General features: G+C 47.1%; 2 pseudogenes; both read left to right on the top strand.

Annotated features, from left to right (window-relative positions):
* The first annotated feature begins 401 nt into the window (after positions 1 to 401).
* On the top strand, positions 402 to 960 carry LOC132229600 (high mobility group protein B1-like; annotated as a pseudogene).
* Positions 961 to 14,482: 13,522 nt separating this feature from the next.
* LOC132229253 (mitogen-activated protein kinase 8-like) lies at positions 14,483 to 15,870 on the top strand (annotated as a pseudogene).
* Positions 15,871 to 22,534: the final 6,664 nt, after the last annotated feature.

Here is a 22,534-nt window from a genome sequence, read left to right as displayed (position 1 = left end):
AGTGCTTGCATTGACACGGAAAGAATATACAAAGATTAGTAACAATTATTGACCATAGCGATTAGAGCATGGGTATGTGGAAGGGGCATGAGTGGGAGTGAAACATATTTTTCTGTTATTTTGATTTTTAAACAATGTGAGTGTGTTAGTTATTAAAATTACTAGGAATAGAGAATATTTGGATAATATAGTGAATGAGCTTGATCTAACGGGACATATATGAAGCATGCCCCCAACATTTAGAGCCGGCATGTAAAAGATACTCCCTTGGTTGTAGGGTGGAGAGAGTGAGGAGGCTGCATCTGGCTCCCGCTCTCACAGCCATCGCAGTACATTGAGCCCCATGAGACAGCACTGGGGCAAGTGCGAGACGGACGGGCACTGAGGAAAAATAACTAAACATGGGCAAAGGAGATCCTAAGATGTGAGAGACACAATGCCATATGCTTTCTTTGTGCAAACGTGCTGGGCAGAGCACCCAGAAGCTTCAGTCAACCTCTCAGAGTTTCTAAGTTCTCAGAGCTTGAAGACTATGTCTGCTAAAGAGAAAGGAAAATTTGAAGACATGGCAAAGACGGACAAGGCCCGTTATGAAAGAGTAATGAAAACTTACATCCCTCGTAAAGGGGAAACATAAAAGATGTTCAATGCACCCAAGAGGCCACCTTTGGCCTTTTTCTTGTTTTGTTCTGAGAATCGCCCCAAAATCAAAGGAGGGCATCCTGGCCTATCCACTGGTGATGCTGCAAGAAGCTGGGAGAGACGTGGAGTAACACTGCTCTGCTGCAGGTGACAGGCCTGGTGAAAGGAAGGCTGCTAAGCTGAAGGAGAAATACGAAAAGGAGACTGCTGCGTACCAAGCTAAAGGAAAGCCTTATTGGCAAAAAGGGAGTCGTCACGGCTGAAAAAAGCAAGAAAAAGAAGGAAGAGGAGGAAGCTGATAATGATGGTGAATGTTAGTTAGTTCTAGGTCAGTGGTTCTCAACCTTCCTAATGCCTCGACCCTTTAATACAGTTCCTCATGTTGTGGTGACACCCAACCATAAAATTATTTTCGTTGCTACTTCATAACTGTAATGTTGCTACTGTTATGAATCGTAATGTAAATATCTGATATGCAGGATGTATTTTCATTGTTACGAATTGAACATAATTAAAGCATAGTGATTAATCACAAAAACAATATGCAATTATATATGTGTTTTCCGATGGTCTTAGGCGACCCCTGTGAAAGGGTCATTCGACACCCAAAGGGGTCTACGGCCATACCACCCTGAACGCGCCCGATCTCGTCTGATCTCGGAAGCTAAGCAGGGTCGGGCCTGGTTAGTACTTGGATGGGAGACACCCAAAGGGGTCGAGGCCCACAGGTTGAGAACCGCTGTTCTAGTGCAATTTTTTTCTTGTCTATAAAGCATTTAACCCCTCTGTACACAACTCACTCCTTTTAAAGAAAAAAATTGAAAATAGAGGCCCAGAATTTGTGCACAGGGAAGAGGGGCGGGGGCCCCTCAGCCCAGCCTGCACCCTCTCCAATCCGAGAGCCCTTGGGGGATGTTCGACTACTGGTAGTCGGACATCCCTCTTGCAACCTGGAACCACTGGCTCCTAACTGCTCGCCTGCCTGCCTGCCGGCCTGATCACCCCCTAATTGCTCCCCTGCCGGCCTGATCACCCCTAACCACCTCTGCCTCAGCCTCCACCATCATGGCTTTGTCCAGAAGGACATCCGGAAGATGTCTGGTCTAATTAGCATATTACCCTTTTATTAGTATAGATTCTCTTAAAATACATATGAAACACTGGCAAAATTTAACTCTCTGTAGGTAATAAAATATCTAAAAACTCCTCTAAGATTTAATAGCTATAGTCCTCATTCTCAGACTACAATATAATAAAACTAAAAATTAATATATAATCAATACACGACTTTTATTTGGTTATTATAAATAATCCATGTATCAAGAAAGAATAATATTAAACTTATAGACATATTTAAAATTGAATAATAATTAATAATTTACATATTAAGCATGTAAGACACACCTGAAATGAAAATTAGAGGAAAATGGATAACCTTACACACACATACATAGCGTAGGTTGTATAGATCAATGGAATAGAATTGAGAGTCCAGAAATAGACACAACATTTACTGTTAATTAATTAATTTTCAACAAGGGTGCCAATGGGAAAAAACTAGTCTTTAATGAATGGTGTTAGGATAATGAATGGTGCTGGGACAACCGAATAGCCATATGCAAAAGAACAAAGTTGTACCTCCACCTCATGCCACACACAACAATGAACTCAAAATGGATCAAAGATAGGAGAGCTAAAACTATTAATCTCTTAGAAGGAAATACAGTAACTTTTCTTGACCTTGAATTAAGTGTAATTATTCATGACCTTGAATTAAGCAATGATTTCTTAGATGTGACACCAAAAGCACAAGCAACAAAGGAAAAATGATGGACATCAACAAAGTTAAGCTGCTTCAAAGGATACCATTAAGAAAGTGAAAGGACAACCCACAGAATGGGAGAACATTTTTTGCAAATCACATATCTGATAAGGGACTTATAGCTAAACTATATAGAGAGCTCTTACAACTCAATAATAAAGACACACATAACACAATTTTAAAAATGGACAAAGAACTTGAATAGACATTTCTCCAGAAAAGATATGCAAATGGCCTACAAGCACACGAAATGGTGCATGGTGCTGGCTCGTCACCATTGACCCTCCAAGAAATATAAATCAAAATCACAGTGCGATACCACTTCACACCCACTAGGATGGCCATAGTTAGAAAGACAGGTAATGGCAATATTGAGGACAATGTGGAGAAGCTTAAAGACTCAAAGGCATTCTGGGGTGAGACTTATAGAAAGGAAAGGAGCTGTTTGGCCAGGGCCCTGGGAGAGTTGTCAGATGGAAGAAGGGTTAGAATGGTGGGGCCACCAGAGGTGGAACTCTGAGCCGTGAGTGGAAATAAAAGGGGGCGTGCCCCCCCTCTGCAGGTGTTCAGAGTCCGGACAATTCTTGGGAATATTGAGGAGAGAATGGGTGATGGAGGGGTGGGGTCGGCAGGGGGAGCTGTTCGAGCCCCGTGGCTCCTTAGCTTCTGTTAGGAGCTACATGTTTAGATGTGGTCTCAAGTGCTGTAAAGGTTCAGAGAAAGAAGCCAGCACAGTCTGGACTGATCAGAGGGGTTTCCTTAGGCCCCCACAGTCAACCTCGAAAACATGAATTATGGCAGCGGTGCTCTGAGCCACTTCCCTTGGAGCACTGAGCAGCAGGGTGAGGAGATCACATACAGAAAATCATGCTGTGACCAAGTGACTCGGTATGAGATACCATCGGGAGGCGAGGCTTGGCAGTGAAGCCTGGCGTACCTAAAAATTGGAGCCATCACACGGGCCTGGTTAGCTCTGTATCGTCTACGCAGCGCTCTGAGTGGAACACAGATTTATGAAATACCCCATTCATTTCCTGTCAGAGATCCTATCTGAATCCAGGGTTCTGGCCTCCTGGAGAATTAACTATTTCTCATGAAGACTTCCCTCCCCCTCAAGATGCTGAGGAACAATTTCCATGTGGCAAAGCAAACTGTGTTCTCTATGTAGTTTCCAAAGGACACTTCGTTGGTTGCTTAGACATCTGTATAAGGGGTTGGACCTATTTAACATCGCATCATTTCCTAGCACATGTTTTGGTTGATCTGAGAGAGTACACTTAAGAGCTGTGAAAATGACCCAAGTCACAGTAGTTCTGCAGCACCAGTAGTAGAGAGCAGCTGGATTCTGATACTGTGGCTGTAAAACTGTCTGAGATGCTTTAGCCTGCTACAGCCAGGTACTCCAGCTGAGAGAAACTAAAATGTCCAGGGAGGACAGAGACAGGCTTGCAAGCAATGTCTTGGCTTCTGTAAGGCAGCCTTGCAGATAACCACCCATGTTCACCAGCCCATAAAAATGCTTAATGGTGTATAATAGTAGCACTGCTTTTAACTCTATCCTATAAAGATAAGAAGGTCAATAAAATCCAGTCATTGTAATAGGATCATCCACATTATTCCCGGCCTGGACCTGTGGAAATTCTCCCCTTTGTAAATCCGGCTGGAATTCTGAGTGTTCTAAGAGAATCAAGGTTTAAAGATAGGAGCAGTGATCCATTATCTTGCATTCCCCTGAGTTTTGGTGAGATGGGCTGTTGCTGGCATGACCATGTGCTGACCAGTCTCAGATTGGGTTAAGTGGCCCAACTTTCTCTTTAGAAATCAAACATCCCCCTTACTCCAAGTCTGTGTTCTCCGGCCACATGGACCTGGGTTCAAGTCCCCGCTGTAATTCCTAGAAGCCATGTGAATTTGAGACATCACTCCAATTCCCCGGGTCTCAGTCTCCTCTTGTTTTCAAACAGAATAATAATATTAGTACCTCCTAGATCTCTTTGAGAATGAAATAATTTTATGTCTGTGAAATGTGCTTTATGGAAGACAGGTGTTAGTTCAATGGCACGTGTGCGGCAGCCCAGTTCACAGACTGAGCGGCATGGTCCTGCATGTGAGTTGGTGGTGAGTGTGTGTAGGGGTTGAGTGATGACCCCTACATGATATGTCCATATCCTAATCCTAGAGCCTCTCAATATGACCTTATTTGGATAAAGGGTCTTTATGGATGTGATTAAAATGAGGATCTTGAAATGAGATCATCCTGAATTATCGGGGTGGGCTATAAATAAAAAGCATGTGTCCTTACAAAAGACAGACGAGACCCCCACCCAGACCATGACAGGTGACAGGAGAAGCTGCAAAGGTTTCTGGGCTGATTAAACTGAAGTGAAGACAGAAATCTTGACGATCAAGGCTTCCTGCCAGAGCAGATGGCACAAAAGGCCTGCCTGCTTTCATAGTCGGGTCTTTGTAACTGGGAAAACCGCATGTTGGAAGTAAAGAGAGTTGTAAAATGAATGAAATGTTATGTAACATCTTGTATGCATGGAGAAAAAAAGAAGAGCTACATGGATGTTGACAGAAGTCTGAGTGTAGAGAAAGATCCCATTCATGCCCAAAGGATCAAGAAAGCCTGCCCACCCACCAGTCTTCCTTCCTTCCAAACATAGTTGTTAAGCTTCGAGTTTGTGCCAGGCATTGTGTGAAGTGTTGGGGAAATAGCTGTGAACAAGAAAAACACTCTTTCTCCCCCTGGGCTTGCAGCCCGGGAGGGGAGATGGGCGCCTAACAAAAACATAGACGTGTCATGAGCGCTATGAATTGCCTTGGCGTCCCTGTCAGGTTTCAATGGCCATGGGCCTGTGGGTCTGTTTCTGGGTTCTCTTTTCTTCCCCATTGATCTGAGTCTCTCCTTTCACCAGTTCACATGAAAGTATGGAAGGTGGGAGGCTGCATCCTCCAACTTTGCTTTCCCTGTCCAATTGCTTTGGCTCCTTTGGTTCCTCTGTTTTTCTATCTAAATTTTAGAACCAGCTTTTTAGAATCAATTAACCATGTATGGCAAGTGTAATGAAGGAAAAGTCCATGGAACTAAAGATTTTTCAAATGAAGTTATAGCAATCCAACCCAAATGTGAGACCAGAGGCAAACGGTGGATGAGGTTCACTCCTTTATTTCTTCTTCTTTCTGAGGTTTTTACAAGGGGCTCGAAGGTGCAATGGTCCTTTCACAAGTGGTTTGAGGTGGCTGATGGTGGAATGTAGACAGAACTATTTAGAGCTGCCCAAACCATCCTTTGTGTGTTTTTGCTTCTTTTCTTCGTCCTTAGTCACAAAGGTGTAATGAAGATGGAGTCATGCGCTGGCCTCTAAGACAGAGTGCAGGGAAGTGGGGAGAAAGGCTGCTTGGATGGCTGGGGCCGTAGATCAGACCACGGGATGTGAACCTGTAGGCTGACCGATGCGCAGACATGAGCCCCTCCTGTGTGGGCTGATAGTTCAGCAATCTGGGAGAAAATGGGGGAAAAAAGATGTCGAAAGTGGGAAATTAGGAAGAGGGGGTTGGGGCAACTTGCTGGTTTCACCAATGGCTGAACCTCAGAGGGCAACCTCCAGGGAGACCTGGGCTTACCAGGGACTCATCTCTCTGGATGTAATAGTCAGGGAGCTTCACTGTTGTAACAAGTGACCCCAACATTTCAGTGGCCTTAACACAATACAAATTTATTTCTTATTATGACACAGCCTAACCCAGGTGGGGCCCTTGGCTCTGCAGCATCATTTGAGGGCCTGGTGTCCTTGCTTCATGTGGGTCCCCTCCTCACTGCTCAGAGGCCTCTCCGTCAGCAGTGGGCGGGACATTTGTGTGCCAGGCTTGGAAGTTGTGCTCGCCACCTCCACACATACGCCACTGGCCAGAGCTCAGTCCCTGGGCCACACCCGGCTCCAAGGGGAGCCAGGAAAGGTACTTTAGTGTGTGCCCAGGAGGGAGAGGCGAGCAGCAGTTTCTGCCACATTGGAATCCCTCTCCTTCCTTTTACACGTGGGTCAGAGCGCAGGTTGGGCCACAGGAAGGCTCCACGGGGGAGGGAGCCTTGGCCGTGGGCCGGGAAGGATGGTCGGCTTCTCCCCACGATGGGGTGGGTGTTGTGTGTAGAGGCCCAGAGGCGCTCCATACACAGGGACCCTTCTCCATCGCCCCCTCCCCGTGGGCGCTTCCCAGGGCACATGGGGACAGAGCTGAACTACCGGCTGGGTCAGGATGGAGTGGTATCGTTTGGGAGGGCTTATCCTCAATATCCCAGGCTACCCGCACAAATGAGTCCAAATCTCATCTCTTCTCACAAGGACAAAGCATGGTCATTTTGTGAATCAGGAGGGTCTTTTTTTAAGCCAACAATTACATATTCATTAGAGAAATGTAGTAAAAATCATTCCTCTTTTCACTTAGGTAAATGTGATTTTTCTGTAGTCATTATGTAATTCCTGGTATTTTTCAGTAAGGCTATTAAGAATAAATGGGCCACCATGTCTCAATTGGCATACAAATTCAAAAGTGAGAAGTGCCTCATTAGCCAGGGAGAGCAGAGGAGAGAGACATTTTCGTGGAAAAGGCTCTGGCAATGCCCAGCACACATGTCAGGTGATTTGGGACGAATGGTTCCAAACCAGTGGCCGGTGCTGACAGGATGCACAGCGGCTGCCTTCAGTGCTGGGCTGACTGCTCGGCACCCACCCCACACCCTGGACACCAAGCGGCTCAGAGAACGTATCCCCTGTGCCGGCTGATGGCAGACCTGCCTGTGCTCAGACTCTGCCCGGAAAGGAACCAGCTGAGTGCATATTTTAGAACCTTTCCCACTGTGTCCTCTCCCCCAGCTCCTCCCTCTCCTAAACAGCTGGGCCGGAGATCAATATTCTTTTTCCCAGAATATCACTGAAAAGAGCAGGGACTGTTTCAAAAGAGCAGATCTGTGACCGCTTTGAACTGCCTGTACCCAGTGCCTGCACAGCTGTTCCTGAGGCTCTTCAATTATTCACAAGGAACACCGCTAGGATTGCTGAGGGGAGAGGAACACGGTGTGCATCTGCTCAGGTTGTGCACTGCCTGATTCCAGGCGCGGGGAGGGGTGCCACTCACACAGACTGCACTGCGTACCAACTGCATGCCTGGAGGTGGGCGGTCCTCCTGCAGAATCCCGGACACAGCGAGGCTACCAGGAGGCAGCTAGGAACCCCTGGCTGGTGTTGGCAGGCTTTCTCTAATCTGGTGATATAAATATGCTCCATACTTCTTGTCACTTGCTAACATAAAGCTGACGGTAATTGGGTGGCAGAACCTAGGAACCATGGACTGTTCTTTATGGCCTGGGTCAAGCATACCATGCACTGCTCTTCAGATAAGCTGCCCTACAATCAAAAGAGGTGAGCAGATGGCATCGCCTTTTCCGCTGGGGAGTGAGGACTCCCGGGGACGAGTGGGAAAACCCTGCTGAGAAATACACATCTGAGGGCCCCAGGGAGAGGAGAGGTTTGAGTGGGTCTAGAGGGCCAGTGGGAGGGAAAACTACAGCCTTTGATGCAAAGGCCCAGGTTTAGAGCCTGCCCACTGAGCTTGGTGTCATGTTCTCGGGCTGGACAGACTCAGGCAAGCTGGGGATGAGTTTATTCTTTCACTTACAATCATTCCGCATCCATGGAGCCCTTCCTCATGGCAGGCACTGTGCCAATGTGTTGTATTATCTCATTAAATCCTCAGGGGGACTCTTTGAGGAAGGTACTTCTGGGATCCCGTGTTGGAGATGCAAGGAGATCAGTGACTTGCCCAAGATCACATGGCCTGTGTAGAACTGGGATTTACACCCAGTCTCTCTGGCTCCAGAGCCTTATTTCCAACCCTCATGCTCATCTCGGTTCACGGTTAACCGAACAATAGGAAATGGGATTAGAAGAGGTGGATGTCCCAGATATCTGACCTAGCTGTCTTTCAACAACTTGACACCCTTCCTTCCCTTCATCTTTTCCTTTCTCCCTCTCATGCTTTTCCACGTCAGACCCCCTTCTTCTAACCAGGCTAGTCCTTCACCCCCTGCCTCTGAGTCGGGCTGGGGTCTATTTTCCAGATCCCCACTTTTTTCTGTCCATCAGTATCAAGTCCTTTCTTTCAGATTTGGTGCCAAGTTCATTGCCTTCAATGATTTATCTATTTAATACCCGATGAGCACCAATTTTGCACCAGGGACCATTCCAAGCCCTACCCTTAAAGAGCTCACTGTCTAGTTGGGGAGACAGATCGGTGACTGGAATAGACATAGGAGAGACCAACTGTCCCTAGAATAGCGGCTCCTGAGCATAATGTGCCAACAAATCACCTGGGGATCTGGGTACAAGGTCTGGGTGGGCCTGACATTCTGCCTTTCCAACAGGATCCAGGCAGTGCCCATGCTGCTGAGAACCACCCTTTTTGTTGCAAGACCTCCAAGGGTTTCAGATACTCTGATAGGACTGTGTGCCTGGTGCTAGGGGTGAGACGGGGAGGGGAGGAATGGAGTCTGGGAAGGAGCTGAGGTATAAGCCAAGTCCTGACCAAAGATGAGGGCATATGAGTTTTGTCACCTGTCAAAAATGAAATGCATTCAAGATAGTATCCTGGGGCCAGGATGGTTCAAATCTACCCCAGACAGGATAGTCTGTTTATACTGCCTTGACTTGCTCTGAATAAGTTGCCGGCTTCTAGGAAGTGTGGAGGTTGGGCTAAGGTCCCTTTCTGTTCTGACAATTTTAGGAGTGTATGATTTCCACCAAAAACAGCAGAATAGTCCTTAAGCTTGGTAGATAGAAGGGACCTTAGAAATGACACATTCAGCCCTAGCCAGTTTAGCTCAGTGGCTAGAGTATCAGCCTGCAGACCACAGTGTCCTAGGTTCAATTCCTGTCAAGGGCACGTACCTTGGTTGCAGATTCCTCCCTGGCCCGGGCCCTGGTTGGGGGTCGTGCAGGAAGCAACCAATCCATGTATTTCTCTCACATCACTGTTTCTCTCTGTCTTTCCCACTGTCTCTAAAAAATCAATGGAAAAATACCCCCGGGTGAGGATTAACAACAACAACAACAACAAAGCAAAACGAAAAATAAAAGAAAGAAAAAGGAAAAGAAAAGAAATGACACATTCAACCCCTTCATTTTGAAAATGAGAAAACAAGTCCCGAGAGAGGGTGTAATTTTCCAAAATCACATGGAAGGTCAGGGTGCAGCCCCCAGACCCAGAGCTCACAATCACCAGGCCTGGGGTCCATTCGTTAGGGCACCTGCATCCTCTCGCTGTTTCCAGGGACTCCATTTCATCATATTTCCTGTTAACTCCCCCGTGGAGTTGGGCCACAGAGGTCCTGCCTTCCATGGCTGGAGCTGCCATTCAGAATGAGCTAAATGACAAAATAACTCATCCGGGAGGAGTTAACTGAGCTCTTCCATGAGATGCTGACAACAATCTAACGTGATCCCAGCCTGCTGGGTTGGGTTCTCGTGAGGGAATTTACAGAGTCCTGGTAATGATCATGACAAGCACTTCAGCGTAAACACGAACATGATTCATGTGAGCGGGCAGCTTCCCTGGTGCTTCAAGTATCACACGGAGCAAATGGGACCTGGTTCACCTGCCAAGTGCATTTGCTGCGTGTGTGTTGTTGGGCGCTGGGGCCTGGTGGTTGTACAGACACAGGTGTGCGTGCACACCCACAGAGCAAGCACAAGGGCTCGTACAAGCATTCATATATAGGTGTGTCACATGTTACACACACACACACACACACACACACACACACACACACACCCCTGCACAAATACCTCAGTACTCGGGAATGCTCAGGAACTCAGAAGAAGGCGCTGGGCACAGTGGGTGCACAAGTGCCCATTAGAAACTCTGCAAAGAAAACCAGCACATCCTGGAAGCTGAAACTGTAAACCTTTGAAAAATAAGCCCCACCTTGCCCAGAGGATTAACTGGGCTCACCTCATCCACTGTTTTAATTACTACATGGCACAGCCAGTGGATGGAAGGCTGAAGCTTCAGTTGCATGAATGCAAAATTTCAAGTATGTCAATAAGCTTTCGTGGCCACTGTGATCTGAGTGCTTTGGTTAAATAACTAGATACAGCAAGCAATGCCAATAAGCGCAAAGCATGCCAGGTGCTCACCACCTGCTCTCCAAGCCAATGGCTGCTGGCCAGGGCAGCCCTGCCCCTCCCCAGCTCATCCAGCTGCTGGGCCTGCTGCCTGTGGCTCCTCCCCGACCAATCAGAGCAAGGTGCTCCTTGAGGCAACCCCTCCCCTGATACGGCCCCACTATGCCCCTCTCTCCTGCAAATAATTATGCAGACACTTGCTGAACTTCAGCTGGGGGTGTGGGGCAGGGCTGAGACCCCAGGGAACTGAGACTTGAGAGCTGAGGCTTTTGCCCTAAAGAAGCCTCCAGTCAGGCTGGGCAGACAGACCTCAACTCCAGGAACTCAGGTTCTTCTTGTGGTCTGAGGGCTTCTCTATGCTTTATCCCCGAGTCTCGGCCAGGGACTGACACAGGCAGGGCTAAGTAACAAGAGCTGTGTAAATGAATATGGTGTTGACCAAGTGCTATGTCAGAGAGGAAGGTTTTATGTCTCCTGGAAAAGTAGGGAAGTTTGGCTTTGGTGGCCTTTGAAGTCTTGGAAGATGGGAGCAATGTCAAAAGAGAATTTTACTTGGGAGGGAAGAGAGGCAAAGAGAACACACACAGAGGTATGAAATGTCTGCACAAAGGCATATCAGAGGGTTGACAGGAGTGTTGGGGACTTGATTGGGATGGGGAGGGGAGAAGTTGAGGCCAGAGGAGAAGGTTGGGCAGATCATATGAGCCTTGGATGGCACGTGAACTATTTTGAGCCTTATTCTGTGGGGCAACTGGGAGCCAAGAAAGGCAGTCTCATCCAGACCGATGCTGACTCAGCTTGGGCCTCCCATTGCCTTTAATAACTGGGACAGGGACAGCATAGTGGTACAGAGGGAGGAGGGGACAGGTGGAGCAGTGGAATGCCCAAGGGACACTGTCTCATTATGTTAATCCTAGATTGGCACAGTAAGTAGATGACCTTTGGCCCAGCTGGCTCCTGCGATGCATCCATCTCTTTTCCTCTGCCTCTGCAGGAATTTGCACGAAAATGACTGAGAAGTGCTTCCTCAGGTCAGTGTTGTCGAACCCAAGAACTTGTCTGGGGACCCCAGGAGTCACTGGCCTTCAGTTGAGAAGTCCTAGCTACTCTGCTATTGTCCTCTTAGCGGATGAGGGCACCACAGAAATTCAGATGTGGAGTGCAGTTTTTTATTTGGGTCAAATTGTATTATGGGCTACCCACTGGCTGGCAGTAGGGAACATTATAAGAAGATTAATGTGTTCTCTGAAAAAATATTGTTGAGGATTTACTTATAACATGACAGAGCTCCCTCTTTTTGAAGACCTAGGTGAAAAATTTCACTCAGAGCTTAGAAACAGAAAGAGTTCACCTTTTTCTAAAAAACTGGTTTATCCTCACTAAATCTATGCTCTTACTCTTGTACTTGATTGTATTTCACCCATTGCATTGGCTTCCAGGAAGTGCAGAGGCAAATTTTGGCTCATCTCTAACAAAGCAGATAAGGCTCAAATTTTTTTCTTTTCCTTACAATTTCCTCACTGAAGTTTTAAAATCTGTGCCATAATTATTTTTGTAAACCATCAATAATCATATGACTATAATGGGGGGGGGGGTAAAAAGTGAAATTGATTAATAGTCATGGATATTAAACTGGGGGAAAATTGAGGAAAACCTGGACCTGCCTTTAAATGATAGAGAATGCAATTAAGACTTTGAGAGGAGTGATATGTCAGCATGCCCCAGTAAACTGGGGTGTGGGTGGGAGCTGGACCTCCACCCAGGTGCCTTGTTGCAACCACTCCTCTTTCTGTATGTTACTGAGCCACCAAAATCCAGAAGAGGATTTTTCCAACCCTTTCCATGTGTTACCAGAGAGCCGCCTGAGTGGAAGGGGCCTCTCCCCATCTCAGCTCTTGTCACACTCTTGAGAAACAATTCAAATGAGTGGCAGAAAGCAGTGTTGAAGCAAAACAAGCAAATTTATTAAGATACACTTGGCATAAAGCACAAGTGGGCAACTCAGCTAGTCTGAGTGCCCTGCCTGGTGGGGGTTCCAGAGTTTTCTACTTTCCCCCATCTAGGTTTCAAGGTTCTCCTGTTGGATAGACCAGATTTCAAGGTCCCTCCCTTTACATTGTTGTAGCTTTCCCCAGAAGTTATGAGGACATCTGGCAATTTTATGTTGGCAAGTCCCAAGACTGCTGACTTCTTTGTTCAGTGGGTGAGATAAACTCCTTTTTCTCCTTCCCCTCCTCCTGCCATAGCAGCTATCTATCCTGCCTAACATTTCCCCTTAAAGTGAAACCATCCAAATGCTTCTGGGATTTTTGTTATTTGTCCCCCAGACTTCATCTGCCCTTGGGTTTAGCTGGCACAAATGGCATTAATTGGGTCTTTGTTCTCTATTTTCCCAGGCCAAGGTGATTTAAGCTATGTATTCTCTGGTTAGCGGGGAGAGGTATAAACCATTTCCTCTCAAGTGTCCTTGGTTGGGGAAGATAAGGTCTTGCGATTCACAAGCTGGCTGAAAGCTGCCCAAACTGCTTGGCCTTGTTTAATTTTCTTGTCTCAGTTTCCCATTCCACTTGCCCAGGAATTTTTCTAGCTTCTTACTATCCTGCCACACAGGCAGTCTCATGATACCACTTCTGGGATAATTAACCCATCTTGCTGCTCTGGCTTCCCCTCAGGGATTCTCTTGGCCTTACCAGTCAGGTTAACATGCCCCAAACACCCTCTCTCAAAGCCAAGGGAAGGTGGGATCTTCTGCATCGCAGGGGGACAAGATGTGGACGTTTAAAAAAGAACTTGTTTTAAATAAGATCATGCTGATGTGAACTCCAGACCCTGGAGTGAGCTGTCTGTGCCAATTAGAAGTCAAGGCAGTGAACACTCCATTTCACTATGCAGGGGACGGGGGAGAAGAGGGGACTTTATAGTGATCCTTGAGAGATTGAGGGAGAGACGGCGATGACAGCTCTCTCTCCTCTGTTGACCCCCAGGCAGCAGTAAAGCAGCCTCTCCAACTCATTCATAAATTATAAACAGCTGCATTAGCATAAATTCACAGGGAAGAGATCTCTAGACTGACAGGTGGTGGGAAGGTCAGTAATTGGGAAAGAAATGATTCCTCCCTCCTTTTCCACATCACTTTTAACAAATTAGACTGCATCTGCCTAAAAAGCTAGCTAACAGCCCATCTTCTCTTGGAGTTTTCTGGGGCTCCTTGCCTCTGAGGTCTTTAGTCCCTGAGCAGTGGAATCTTTCTGGACTTCACTGATTTTAAGCAGTGGCTGGTGACATGCCGTCTCTGAAATGAAGCGGACATGGACCCCAGGGCCTCTCAGGCGAGGAGGCCAGGGTGTGGGTGTTCAGCCAAGAGAGGGGGGTGGGCCTGGCCTGTGTCTGGGGCCCCAGCTCCAGGCAGTCTCATTCTCTCAGCTCTTCCTGTGGACTTGGAGCTGTGCATGAGGACCAGTGGGCTTTGAGGATTTGGGGTTCTGGGTGGTCCTGGAAAGCAAGGCTTTGTTGCTTCCAGCTCTCAGCTGAGTCAGCACATCCTTGGGAAGCCTATCCTGACTTCTGACCAGGTCTCATCAGACCATCAACCTCTCCTTTGTAGCACTTGTGCAATAGTTGTAGTTCTACATGAATGTGTGTAATTGTTCATGTAATGTCTCTCTTCCAAAGAACTGTGTGCTCTGTGAGGGCAGGTAAAGTGATGGTTCTCACCATTGTGTTGAGCCTGGTGTCCGGCACATCACTGGTGGGATACATATGTTTTGGTTAAATGAATATGAAACTTAGTGGGGCGGCTGAGGCCAGAGGACGTGAGCTATTGGCAGCACTGGGTAACGGCTGTGGCAACCACCCAGACAGCACTGGTCCCTCCGGCGGGCTGCCCTGTCACCATTCACTGTGCTGCCGCTTCTCGGTGAATTTTTGGATGAAGCCATTAAATTAATTGCTTGCCATCATGAGTAGAAGTAAGTGTGACAGCAATTTTTGTAGTGTAGAAATTGGAGATTCTACATTCACAGTCCTGAAATGAGATCAGAATTTAGAACCTATAGGCTCAGGAGCTCAAGGAATAGTATGTGCAGCTTCTGATGCCATTCTTGAAAGAAATGTTGCCATCAAGAAGCTAAACTGGCCATTTCAGAATCAATCCCATGCTATGTGGGCTTACAGAGAGCTGGTTCTTATGAAATGTGTTAATCACAAAAATGTAATTGGCCTTTTGCATGTTTTCACACCACAGAAATCTCTAGAAGAATTTCAAGATGTTTATATAGTCATGGAGTTCATGATGCAAATCTTTGCCAAGTGATTCAGGTGGAACTAGGTCATGAAAGGATGTCCTACCTTCTCTATCAGATGCTGTGTGGAATCAAGCACCTTCACTCTGCTGGAATTATTCATCGGGACTTAAAGCCCAGTAATATAGCAGTAAAATCAGACCGCACTTTGAGGGTTCTTGACCTTGGACTGGCCAGGACTGCAGGAACTAGTTTCATGATGACACCTTACATAGTGACTCACTATTGCAGAGCACCTGAAGTCATCCTAGGGATGGACTACAAAGAAAACTTTGACATTTGGTCAGTTGGGTGCATCATGGGAGAAATGATCGAAGGTGGTGTTTTGTTCCCAGGTACAGATCACATTGATCAGTGGAATAAAGTTTTGAACAACTTGAGACACCATGTCCTGAATTCATGAAGAAACCACAACCAACAGAACTAAATATGTTGGATATAGCTTTGAGAAACTCTTCCCCGATGTCCTTTTCCCTGCCGACTCAGAACACAACAAACTTAAAACCAGTCAGGCAAGGAATTTGTTATCCAAAATGCTGGTGACTGACACATCCCAAAGGATCTCTTTGGACAAAGCTCTCCAGCACCCATACATCAACATCTGGCATGACCCTTCCGAGGCAGAGGCTCCACCACCAAAATACCTGACAAGCAGTTAGATGAACGGGAACACACAATAGAAGAGTGGAAAGAACTGATATACAAGGAAGTTATGGACTTGGCAGAGAGAACCAAGAATGGAGTTATACAGGGGCAGCCCTCTCCATTAGCACAGGTGCAGCAGTTATCAATGGCTCTCAGCATCCATCGTCATCGCCGTCTGTCAACGACATGATTTCAGTGTCAACAGATCCTACTTTGGCCTCAGATACTGACCGACAGCAATCTAGAAGCATCAGCCGGACCTCTGGGCTATGGTAGATGACTCCTTGGGCCTGGGGGTGGAAGAGGAGGGATGGGAAGTCGTCTTGTCACTGATAGAACTACTTTGAGAACTAAGTCATTGGTCTTATTTTGAGTAATTTTCCCAGAAATGTAAAATTCATTTTGTAGTAAAGTAGTTTATTTTTTAAAATGTCAAGTGATGTAATTTAAAACTTAAGTTGTTTTAAAACAGCAACAAAACTGTATTGTATGTTTGCTGTAATTAACTGTGTAATGTAAACCTAATTATTTTATCATGGTTTAGATTTTTTGTATATTTGCTTTACCTTATGCTGCTGATTTTTTTTACTGAATTTGTAAGGTTTTGTTTATCAAAGCAACTATTATGTGGTGATTGGCCTATATCATGAATTATTTAAGATTTTTATAGTTTTTTAATCAGAAATTATTTCAAATGTGTTGTTCATGATGCTGTTCTTCAGGGTTATGTGCTTATCGATGAAATAACCACAGAGGAGGGAGGGAAAGTAACCTGTCGCCAGTTATATTCAGGAATAACCACTGAAAGTGATGAATGTGTTAAAAAAAAAAAAAAAACACCTCCAATATTGCTACTTGCCAATCCTAATTTAGTTACAACTATTGGTAGTAATCCTACATGACTTTTGGCAAAAGTCCCATCATCTAAATGGCAGAATAACTCAGAGCATGTCCTTGAAGATGCTGGCCATCCACCGCCACCCTTCGACTCCCTCCACCTCGCCCAACAAAAGTAAAATGAGAAGAATATGGTGTTTCTTGCAAATCTGTGGCTTTCTCAAAGCTCGCCATCACAGAAAGTCAAGGGGACACGTCATGAGGAATACATTCAATGCAGATAAGCAGATGGTTCACTTCTCCTGGCTCTGAGCCTATTGCACACACTGAGCTAAGCTCCTCAGGCTGCGGGTCCCGGGGATGGTCTGGAGCCTGGTCCTTCCTCTCCTGCAGCGCGGGCCTTGGACCTCCCAGTTTCCTGCTGGAGAGGCAGTCCGTGGAGCACCAGCCCGGGGGCTTCTGGCCATTTGTCTTTACCTGTAGCATAACCATGTCTGTACTAGCTGTGGGGGGTTCCAACGCCTATTTAGATTTCTGTAGGTGATGTATCCGATGAGCAGTATACTGTTCATCTGAAAACAGTAGCACACAGTCATACATAAGGCATCGTTTCCCAAGGCCTTTTTCTCCACGCTGAGCAGAGCAGGCATACATGGTGATTATTCAGTCTGAGTCTTTCATTTTATATATCTGATTTTCAGCAAAACACACAATGTGGATGTTGAGCGGTTTAAGCATGGTGCTGCTCCTGACAAGTGATGTAACTGTTTACATTTTATATCTGCAGAGTTATTTTTCTACAACGGAATTTTTCTTAAGTAAAATGTCATTGAAGTCTTAAAAAAAAAAAAAAGAATACGCAACTGAATGAGTGAGTCTCCGTACTTGTTAAGCATCTATTGTCCTGGATCTCTTGAATTAAGCCTGGTGCCTCATGGGGCTGTGCTGTGCTGTGCTGTGCTGTGCTGGGGAGAGACGCTTTCCCTGTCCTCGGCTCTTGGGCAGGGATTGTTCCCAGGAAGGTGGGCTCAGGGTGTGATGGCTGTGGTCATGGGAGGAGAATGTGGGCCTCGGCCCAGAAGGTGGCCGGGGCACTGTGGTCAGGGCTGAGGGGCAGGGCGCTGACAGGGAGGTGTGTGAGAGCTCGGGGCAGGTTTCCGTTTCGTCAGCATGATGAGACAAGTGGTGCAGTTTGAAGTTTATATGTGTGTTTTCAAATCTTTGTTGGTCCCGACAGGAGATGCAGGCATGGCCACAAATGTTACAGTTCAAGATATAAAGTGAGAGCGAGCCCGAGGAAGGACGCAGGAGCTCTGAGGAAGGGGTCGTCAGCTCTGCGCGGCGATGCAGTCCGGGGAGTTTTCAGGATGGAGGCTACATCAGCAGTAGGTGTTTTATTTATTTAGTTCATTTTTATCTTTTTACCAGACTTATTGCGGTGTATTTTACCTGTCATAAAATTCAGCCATTGCAAGTGTATAATTCAATGATTTTCAGTAACCTTACAGAACGGCACAACCATCATCATAAATCAGTTTTAGAGCATGTTCATCCTCTTGGAAGATCTCATGTACCATTTAGAGTTAATCCCCAGTCCCACCCCATTCCTAGGCAGCCACTAGCCTACTTTCTGACTCTAAATTTGCAGGATTATGTTTTGAAGGCTAAGAAGTGTCCCTTAGTTAAGGTAATCACAGGGAAAGTGGGAAACCTGGGGACACGGTGGTCACTTCTGAACTGGGAAGCTCCGGACAGCTCAGGGCTCTGCGCACCCAGAAGTGCACCTGGTCAGCTAATGCCTTCCCCCTTGTCCCTTTGGGTGGCTGGCGTCCTGCTCTTCCCACAGTCCCCTAGCTTGCTCAGGTGGATGCAGTGCTGCCCTTGGCTTGGAAGACACATTCGGCTGTGGATTCTCTGGCCGGGCAGTCATGGACTAGGAGGCTGGGAAGTCCCTGGAGGCTGCCAGGAGCTCCAGACCACATGGCACAGCCATCTTCCCAGCACAACATGGGTCTCCCCTCTCTTGCTGTGGTCCTGCCATGGGGATCCTCATGATCTCTGCCCACCTTGAACCCAAACATTTTCAACCTAAAACTTAGAGTTGCGAGCAGCAAGATTCTTTAAATTAACATTTTCCTCCCTGATTTCAAAAGTAATGCAAACTATGACCTCACCTGAAGATAATCCCTGCTGCATTTGGGGGTGTGTACTTTCTGTCTCCCCCACCTTGTCCGGCATTTTGTTGATTTCCATTAAACCTCACGGAAGTGGGGAGGTGGTTAGGTGATGGGCAGCAGCCAGGATCCTACTGGTTGGGAGGTCCTGGCCCCGTGGCTCCCACTCTGGCTTGGACACCAGCTGCTTCTGGCACTTGGAACCAGTTGTTTAGCCTCGATCTGAGTTTTCCCTTCTGACAATGAGCCCAATGCTCATCTCTGGGGAGAGAGTCCCTGTGCCTGGGACATTATCTGCTGTGTAAAGGAAGAGAGTCAATCGGAGGATAGTAACAGCTCTTACCTCTCTAAGGAGTATCTGGGCAGCAGGTTGCAACAATCTGAGATAACTCAATTTTTACAGAAGCCATTTTCATTAATCATTTATTAATGATGCTCCCAACTGAGGCGATTAAGTGGACCTAGGGTTAAAAAAGGGCCCCATATTCATTTCACATCTGTCTCATTACCCCGGAGTTCACAGATCCTGGAGGAATGTAACCAGACTCAGGGCCTGGCTGGTTAGCTCAGCTGGTTAAGCGTTGTCCCTATAAGCCAAGGTTGCTGCAACCAATGAATATGTAAATAAGTGGAACAACAAATCAGTGTTTCTCTCTCTCTCTCAAATCAAGAAAATTTTAAAACAAAAAATAAACAAATGAAAAAAACAGAACAAAAGGACTCCATTTGCCCTGGCCAGCGTGGCTCACTTGGTTGGAGCGTGATCCTTTCTCACATCAGGTCTCTCCCTCTCTCTCTCTCTCCTCCCTCCCTCCTTTCCACTCTCTAAGATCAATAAAAACAAAAACAGAATGGACTCCATTCTTTATTTTTCTCTGGGTTTGGCTTCAGCCCAAAAGGGATGCAGCCTCTAGCCTCTGAGATGTATGTGTGTGTGTGTATGTGTGTGTGTGTGTGTGAGAGAGAGAGAGAGAGAGAGAGAGAGAGAGAGAGAGAGAGAGAGAGAGTTCCCCAGTGGTTCAGGCTCAAAGAGAAGGTCACTGACTATGAAGTCTGAGGAAGCGTTGGGGGCTGGGGTTGGGGGCTGCCTGAGGAAGGGGAGCCCAGAGAGCCTACTTGGTAGGGAAATAGAGTAACAGCTCCCTGGGCTTGCCCCGGGCATTTCCTATCTCCAGGCAGTGTTAGGCACTTTAGGTGTGTGCTCCCATTTAATCACCCCCAAACTCTGTGAGTTATATATCAACATCTGCCTTTTGGACGTCAGGAAATTAGGGCTCTGAGAGGCTACATGACTTGCTAAAGTCATACAGCTGATGAGCAACAGAGCTGAGGTGACAGTCCAGCTGTGTTGGCCTCAGTGTCCTGGCATTTCCCCTAATCCACACTGTCAGCACATCTGCAGCCCCACTTGATCATTAAAGAATTCCCAGAGAACCTAGTGGGGCTGGGATAGGAGAATTCCTGCTCAGTGTTCTTCTCCGGGGCAGGCTCTGAAGAGGGAACAGATTCCTGCCCTCCAGCAGCCCTTCCCACAGACACACTGGGTTCCCAGGGAGCTTATGTCCAGCCTGTGTGACTTGGGCATCTGTGGGCTTCCTCCACAGAGGGCTGGGAGCCCCCTCTCCCTGCCAGCCTGGAACAAAGTGTGTGAGAAGGTGTGGGGCACAGGGGCAGCTGGACCTAGACACATAGGTGGGGCTGCTCCATGGGGACTGGGCTGAAGAGTTTGGATGGTGTCTTGGACGCCAGCATCCTAGGGCAATGGTGTTCCACATGAGGATAGCAGAGCTGCCACAGGGTCTCAAGCATTGAAAGTTTGAGAGAACTTGGTGTCCAGATGCTCAGCTTCCGATGATGCTGTTTTCTGAGGCTGGTCTTCCCAGATGCACCTGTATTCACTCTGACCCTTCCCCCACCAGAACAAAGCAAGATAGATTCTCATCCTTTAGGGATGGGAAACCGCCCAGGCTATAAAAAAAGGGGAGGCCCATTTAAGGATTAATCAAGCCACCCCAAACCCTCAGGGCACATAACCTTTCTAGGTCCTATACATGTTCCTGGCATTAAAAATGGGGATTCTAGGCTCAGGCTGGAGTATTCTGAATCCAGATATATAGAAGAGTGTAGTGTGGCAGTAATAGCAATTTTTAAGAATTTTAACTCGAGGAGAACCAAGATGGCGGCATAGGTTAATGCCGGAGTTTGCTGCTTTGAACAACTACTTCACAAGTGAAACCAAAAAACGGAAGGGACATCACGCAGAACCACAGGAACGCTGGCTGAGTGGAAGTCCTACAACTAGGAGGAAAGAGAAACGAATATGGACACTCAGAGGAGGCGCAGTGCTGAAGTCAAATTCTGAGGTGCGGAGTGCGAGGAGCGGGCTGGCGGCGGAGGGCGCGGTTGGCGTTTTCAATCGGGAGGGAGTCGCAGACTCTGAGCTCCAGATACAGGCGAGTCTTTAGGGACCCAGACTCAAACGGGAGAAGCGGGACTGTCTGGCTTCGGTCAGAGCGAGTGCAGCTTTCTCTCCCAGCTTTGCAGCGGGTGCTGGGACTCAGAGAGTCAGAGCCCCTGGGGACAGGACTGAGAGCCGCCATAACTGCTCTCTCCGGCCCACCCTGTTGATCCTGTGCGACCGGCCCTGCCCAAGCCCAGCACAGAGGCATTTGCCGGATAGCCTCAGGCAAAGGCTAGATTAGCACCTCCCTAGAGGACAGAAATTCTCTCACTGCTGACACAGCTGATTCTCATAGCCACTTGGCCTGGAGGTCAAACCCTCCCTGGAATTAGCTACAACAATCAAGATTTAACTATAAGACTTCGAACAAAGACCACTAGAGGGTGCACCAACGAAGCATAACAAAATGCGGAGACAAAGAAACAGGACAAAATTGTCAATGGAAGATATAGAGTTCAGAACCACACTTTTAAGGTCTCTCAAGGACTGTTTAGAAGCTGCCGATAAACTTAATGAGATCTACACGAAAACTAATAAGACCCTCGATCTTATATTGGGGAACCAACTAGAAATTAAGCATACACGGACTGAAATAACGAATATTATACAGACGCCCGACAGCAGACCAGAGGAGCGCAAGAATCAAGTCAATGATTTGAAATGCGAGGAAGCAAAAAACATCCAACCGGAAGAATTTTAACTCGCCGAAGCCAGTTTGGCTCAGTGGATAGAGCGTCGGCCTGCGGACTGAAAGATCCCAGGTTCGATTCCGGTCAGGGGCATGTACCTGGGTTGCGGGCATATCCCCAGTGGGAGATGTGCAGGAGGCAGCTGATCGATGTTTCTCTCTCATTGATGTTTCTAACTCTCTATCTCTCTCCCTTCCTCTCTGTAAAAAATCAATAAAATATATTTAAAAAAAAAAAAAAGAATTTTAACTCTCCTGTCCCCTCAATATAACTCTAATGTTTCCGGGGACTATTATGTTTTTCAAGATACAATGAGAAAAAGAAAAACACAGATAAAACTTTTATGTGATGTTTTTTATATTTGTGTGCATTATTCAACAAAGTAGCTAAATGCCATTTTTTATCAAGTCGCTAGATGCCTGGTACATGAAATTCGTGCACGGGAGAGGTTCCCTCAGCCCAGCCTGCACCATCTCCAATCGGGGACCCCTTGGGGGATGTCTGGTTGCCGTCGGATATCCCTGTTGCAAATTGGGGCCACTGGCTCCTAATCGCTCACCTGCCTGACTGCCTAATCACCCCTAACCACTCTGCCTGCCTACCTGATTGCCCCTAACTGCGTCTGCCTGCCTGATTGCCCCTAATCACCTCTGCCTGCCTGCCTGATGACCCCTAACAGCTCCCTTGCCAGCCTGATTGCTCCCAATAGCCCTCCCCTACAGGCCTGATTTTGCCCCAAACTGATCTCCCCTGCAGGCCTGATCTCACTCCCAACTGCTCTCC

This window comes from Myotis daubentonii, chromosome 3 (genome assembly GCF_963259705.1).
Source record: "Myotis daubentonii chromosome 3, mMyoDau2.1, whole genome shotgun sequence".
Lineage (NCBI taxonomy): Eukaryota > Metazoa > Chordata > Mammalia > Chiroptera > Vespertilionidae > Myotis > Myotis daubentonii.
Note: the sequence above shows the minus strand (reverse complement) of the source record. Positions and strands in the feature narration are given on the sequence as shown.